This window comes from Cynara cardunculus, assembly GCF_001531365.2.
Source record: "Cynara cardunculus var. scolymus isolate 2C chromosome LG 2, CcrdV1, whole genome shotgun sequence".
Classification (NCBI taxonomy): domain Eukaryota; kingdom Viridiplantae; phylum Streptophyta; class Magnoliopsida; order Asterales; family Asteraceae; genus Cynara; species Cynara cardunculus.
In genome coordinates this window covers 16,762,885-16,769,906 of record NC_037529.1, presented here as the reverse complement: position 1 = coordinate 16,769,906, position 7,022 = coordinate 16,762,885, and positions in this window count along the sequence as shown.

Sequence of the window (7,022 nt, the reverse complement as noted above, 5' to 3'; positions counted from 1 at the left end):
TACAAATTTGATAGATCATAAGTCATGAAAAGACCAAAAAAGATGGGTTTTAGAATAAAATTTCAACTGTTTACCCTCTTTCTTGTCCAGAAGCTCAGATTAAGGTTGAATTAATACATGTATATATATATATATATATATTTCAAAAAAACCCAAGAACATATTAATTCAGAACATATTATACAGTGCAATTTGGACAACCTAATCCCAAAATGTATAGCATATATATAAATAAATAACTATCTATACTACTTTATTAAACATTTTCACTCAAAGTCTTAAAGTCTTAAATTTATAAATACCCAAAATACCCCTTTTACCTTTAATGCATAAACTACAAGTTATTATGTGACATAAACCTGGGCCCATTCAAAAAGGAAAGCAAGGGGCCTACCACAAAGACTACTATCACGTGACCCACTTCAATAATGCTTTAATACAAAAAGTCTTTAAAGTTTTAAAAAAGTACAAACTCTAAAGCACAAAATACTTGTTTTTAAAGTTGATTTTTAAATCTAAAAAAGTAAACTCTAATCTTTATTAGTTCACGCCCCCTGCAGACCCTCTCTGCCCAAGACGACCATTCCCAATACAAATTGGCTCCCCTGATTTATTCTTCCAAAGATCTTTAGTTCACGCCCCCAACCTGTTGGTGTCCTCTCCACTTTCAAGGTGACGATTCACACTCCAACCWCTTGATATTCTCCTCCTTGTCTCAAGTATCTGGTCATCGCTCCACTCGATCCTCTCATACATCTCCGATTTCCTCTCGGTTGAAGACTTTCAGGTAAGTTTTCTCTCTAATTTTCCAATTTTCTCTCCAATTATGTTTAAGTTTTTGTTTTGTTTGAATTTAGGTTTTCGGTTTGAATCTGATGAGATGAATTTTGTGAAATCAGGTTTTGTTTGAATCTAGGGTTTTTGAATATGAATTGAGTTTTAGGTTTTCTCTACATTTAGTTATGAACTAATGAAATTTTTTGAATTTGAATTCAACTTTATGTTTTTGCTGCATTCACTGTTTTGATTAGGGCGTTACCAATGAATTTCTGTAACAAATGAACAATCTTTTCATAACATAAACTCACACTTGTATCATTTCGACCCTATATACGAAAGATACGATGCCATGGAGCACAAATCGGAGAAAAAAATCCGATAAAATTAGGGTTTTGTTCTTATTTTGTTTCTCCCACAATTCAATAGGTGTARGGGCAAAAAATAAATCATGATTTCATCAAAGATTAAAAAATCTTGTTACAAAGCATCGTAGAACAAAGCTCCTGCGATTCTTTAATCAAATATACATAAAAGAACAAATTATGAAGATGATTACGAAGAGGGAAAATGATAGAGGATATAAGTTCATACATSCAGGTCTGCACTGATGAAAATCACGACCGTCGGGACGAACCCAATCAACGTCGGTGAAAATAGGAGGTATGTTCTTATAAGTTGTTGGAGACGGTGAGTACGTCGCCGGACATGCTCCAGCTTTGGCGGCCGTGGATATGTCAGGCTGGGACCCTTCAGCTTTCTCTCCGTCGGCTAATCGGCTTCACGGTCACTCTCTGATGCAACCCCTCCGTGGTTTGAGGTGTTGTATGTGGGCCTAAACCCATTCATATTGGGCTACGCGTAAAAAATAAAGAGTAAAGTACATTCTTCGTTCTGGTTTACACGAAATCGTTTAAAAACTTAACAAACATGGTTGTTTAAAGTTGCAAGTGAACAATTTTCCTACATCCATTGTTTGCTTCAGCTATGGATTGCAAGCATCTGTTCTTGGTTCTAGCTAAAGCTTTTGAAAAATTTAGGCCATAGTAGATTGTCGATTTTCACATTGTTCTCCATWGCAAGAACCTTGCTCGGTTCAGTTTTGTTCTTCATGGAGGTAAAGTTCTTACAGAATTCAAAAATCGTGTGTCCCTAAATTGATTTTGAAGTTCGATTCAAATCCTTAAATTTAATTGCAACCGACCATGGCCATATTATGCAACTATTTATTGAATCTTTAGGTACATTGATCTTTAGGTAAAATATGAGATTAGAAGTGTTTTTCGGGTTGCATGTCATGTTCGTGCGATCACAGGGTCCAAACCCATCTACCAATGATGACAATTGAAGCTCCCAATGTCATATCGTCATATCCAAATCCATCTAACAATACATACGGTTAGGTTTCTCTCATTATAGGATTCTTGATTTCATCTCCATCTCATCCATTGCTTCCTACAATCTTTCTATTCATGTTTGTTCAAATGTCATGATTTCCTTCATGCTGCTCGATTTTGGTGCTAGGTTTTAAAACCGATTTTTTATTTTGCTTATGGAAATTGACTTTGCTTTTGTTGTTTGGTTTTGTAATTCAATTTTGGCTGAGGTTTCATGTATCACTTCCCTCAATWTTTTTKCTACTTTTTTGATAAAATAACCCAATAYGCTCACTCCATTTCTATCTATTTATGTTTATTTTTATCWRCAAATGTCCATTGAAGGTAATCATCTTTTATTTATAGCTTGTTTGTTTTATATATTTTTCATTAACACTTGTCTATGTTTTGCTAGGTTATTTCTATGGTGAGGGAGGCCAATGGAATTCACTAGAAGTTAGATTGTAAGAAGATATGTTTTATTCTTGCTGAGTATCAACTAAAAGCATTTGTTTGTTTCTTGTAAATCGAACGCCAATCTAACCTTTTTAATTTCTCCATTTCTGGCATACCGTGTGCACAATAATAACCTTAATTGAAACGATTTTGTTGTGTTAGTTGCTTTTGGGTTGTTGAGAYTGATTTTTTTCCCTGTTGGCACTCATTTTTTACTTTCATACCAAATTCTTTAAGAACCATTGGTAGTTCATTTATAGTTATTTTACAYGATTTCCTTTTTTATCTGCATATCTTAAAATGAATTATTTTATGCATTGTTATATTTTTACACATTTGATCGTTTCTGATTCTGACCAATAAGTATTGTGCAGATTTTCACATATAAATGTTTTCTAACTCAACATAGGCTGGTTATGGAGAAGAAAAATTGGTCTGATTTTATGTGTTATTTTGTTGTTGATAAGGCGTTAACAAATGTTGTTCTAGCTATATGGATTTTGATAGGTATTTTGATTACCGGTGTTGATTTTTACTTCATGTGAAATGCTTTGAGGAACTGAAGTTGAATCTGATAAAGAATATAGATTGTTCGGCAGACAATGAAGTTGTTCATGTGAAATATGCTTGTCCAGATTGGACGATTCTGCATGTCCTCCCTATACCTCCTGCCATTTGTGATGATGGATATCAATGACTCAAAAAAGCTGGCAAGGTGATTACTTTGGTTTCATTGTTTTCTATTTGAGGCTTAGCATTCCTAAGGTCATACCATTGATTTTCGTATTGTTTCCTTCTGGTGGTCATTGGTTTATGACATCCTCATTTTCTTATTATGGATGGAGGCTGTTTTCAGGCTATTTTAGAAAGGTAGTGACAAGCATTTGTGTTGTGTATATGGTAAGATTTGCTGTTGAGATTGGAAGCTTTCCTTGTAGTGTAATCATAGTGAAATTGTCTTGATTCTAACTGGTTTTGGTATACCAGGGACTTCCAATCCTCTCTTATCTTTTTTTTTTGTAAGGGTGTCCGGGCCAAAGCCCGACTAATCCCCGACAAATTTGGAGGCTAAACATGACCCCACTTAAATGTCGCCAACACTCCCCTCCCAAGGTTCGAACTCGGGTTCATGACTATGCCATGCCCAAGCCTTTACCACTAGGCTGGAAGGTCTTTGACTTATCTTTTGCTGCAACTATGGAATGTGGGAGCTTTACATATACTCAGGACTTCTTGTTAACAATCTTTGTTGGTAGAAACGCAAAGAATTCAAACTTTATTAATATGTAAATCCCAAATGTAACATATATCATCGTTAAATCTTATCTTATAAAACCAGTGGACCTTTAAAATCGTTAAAATTCATGGCTCTCGCCGCATTGCGCGGGTACACAACTAGTAAAAGTATAAATCGTAAACATTAAAAATATTTTTTCACAGTATATATAATATATAATTAAGTCAAAATTTATTCAATATTGGACTCATTTCGAAGGTATTAACGAGACGATTATAATGGTGTAACTTGTTAAAATAAAAATCTATTTTTTAAACATGTTTTATTTTATATATGATTATGTATGTTAATTTGATAAATGTTTAAAATGAAAAATTTAAAAGTAAATGACGTAAAGTAATTAATTAACTAATTATAGGGATATAAAATGTAAATTTAAAATTATAATTTTTAAAAAAAATCCGTTTAATGTGAGAGGTGAATGTATGTGAGGGGGTGAGTGTATGTGAGGAGAGGAACGAGTGAAAAAGTAAAAAAGTAAAAAAGTGAAAAGGGTATCTTGGTCATTAGAATTTTAAGACTTTAAGACTTTTGATGAATTTGCTTAATAAAATAGTGTATATATATATATATACATATATATATATAGGATAAACCGTAAAAGAGTTAAAAACTTAGGAACATCTCGGTAAACATTCATATGAACGGTATGCATATGTGGATACAAGTAATTTGTAACCAAAATGTGTATAACATACACAAGTGCATAAAAACCAAGAAACAACTTCAATTTCCTTGAAAGCACATGTGCATATCATCCACATGAATGGTTTTATATTTTGGAGGTTTACCACTAAATCTCCCTGTATATGTGCATAAAAGTGATTTGTAAGCAACGTATGCATAAAATGCATAAGCACATAAAAACCAAGAAACAACTTCAATTCTTTGTATACACATGTGCATACCATCCAAATGAAGGGTTATCACAGTGTTCCTTAGTTTTCATATTTTGGGGGTTTTCCACTGAACCTCCCTATATATATAGGTGTTTAATCATTTGAGAACACGATATATATTAATAGTGTACTCGTGTAAAACAACAGGTGACATTTTTTCTTGTAAACCATAGAGTATAAAGTTAAAACAACCGCTAGTTAAAAAAATCCATGATTTATATTTGAACGACATTAAAACGAATACAATTGAACACTTAAATACATGTCCAAGAAAACATAAGGTAAAGAAACAAAAAAAAAACTTATTTCGATTTCTTTTTTTTTTTTTTTTGATCTTCAACTTCAAATTTGGTAAAAAAATTCACAAGGTGTCCCATAAAAAAGATTGTCTATTGGGTTCTACCACATATATATATATATATTAGTTATGTATCCGTAGAAAACGGCAGGATGAAAATTTTATGACAAACCATTTTGTCTACATCTAGAGTAGAGTGGAATTCTATCCATCGAGCTATAAACAAAATAACAAAAATTTGACCATGCTCACACCATTTCCATTATATATATAGGGGCCATTTAAGGAAGAGCTGATTGATAACTGTGATATCCAATCTCAACCAAAAATCAATGGTTAAATCAAGAAACTAATAATTTTGATAATTTGACTTAAAAAAACTTTAATTAAAGGAAATTTTAGGTATTTTAAAAATCTTATACATCCTCTCTTCGTCGAACTTTATTCCGACGAACCTTATTCCGGTAAACACATGATGCACACTATGATACGATTCATAAAATAACGAAAAAAAACACAGTGGAATGCACTTAATAAAGCAACAATAGGTGATATATTGTGTTACACTTCGTAAAACAACAAAAATATATTATGATACACTTCGTATAACGACAAAAATACACCGTGATACACCCTATGATACCAGATCTGGTTGATGAATACAATTGTGATACTACTATGATACCACTGTATAACACTCAACGTTATCTCCAAAGAGATCTAGATTACATCCAATAACCTTACATCTGATGCGTTACATCTTCCACGATATCTAGGTTACATCTCCGGCAAGATATAGGTTATGTCCCCGATCTGAAATGAGATCTGAACAAGAACGAGAAACCAAAACCGATCTGGGTGTGCAGGATCCAGATCTCTTGGGATATGAAAAATCGAAACCGATCTGGGTTGTTCAACAGGGGGAATCGACTGATGAAAGTGAGAATTGAGGAGATGATGGCTGGTGGTTGGAGATGGATAGAGAATAGAAAAACAGCGGTGGCCGGTGGTCGGAGATGGACGGAGAAGGAGGCGTCGGACGGTGTTGGGCGAAGGGATCGGTGTAAAATGTCGCACCAGAGAGGAAGCACGTTTTGGCCGGCAATGAGGAAAGAGGGTCACAAGTGGTGATCGCGTCCATTTTAATATATATATATATATATATATATATTTTACACATACACACATCTATTTCAAAATTAGAATATTAATCTAATTAAAGTAAATTGAATACTAAACACAATTTACTAATTTACTAATTTATCCTTCTATTTATTTTAGGAAATCATAATAATTATCCTGAATGATTGATTCATGTTGGATCTCACGGTTACCACTAACTAAATAGTTATCATTTGATTAGGCCCCTATATATAATATGGCAAAGGATAGTGTGAGAAAGAGAGTTAAAGTGAGAAGTATAAGAAAGGATATATATTCTTGATCATTTTTAATTTGAAACTCACCCATGAATCACGTTTGATAAGGGGACTGATCCGATACATCTCATCCTAATGTGCATCGAGATCCCTTCTTATTTTTCTCACTTTAACTCTCATTCTCACCAAAACCCAACCATATATATATATATATATATATATATATATATATATATCCCTTCTTACGTTTTTCACCAAAACCCAACCCTATATATATATATATATAAATATATATATATAGACTTGGAATCACGTGAGACTAGCCTCTTTTCGTAACACCCGTGAGACCACTTTTTTTGCACTTGAAACTTCATAGCAAAACGCTATAAAGGTAACCTTCACAGTGTTTTGCCTGTGAAGGTTCGGCTTTTTTTTTACTTTCACAACGTTTTGCTGTGAAGTTTTAAGTGTCAAAAAGTGGTCTCATAAAACAGGATGGTCTCACGTGAATCCAACCATATATATATATATATATATATA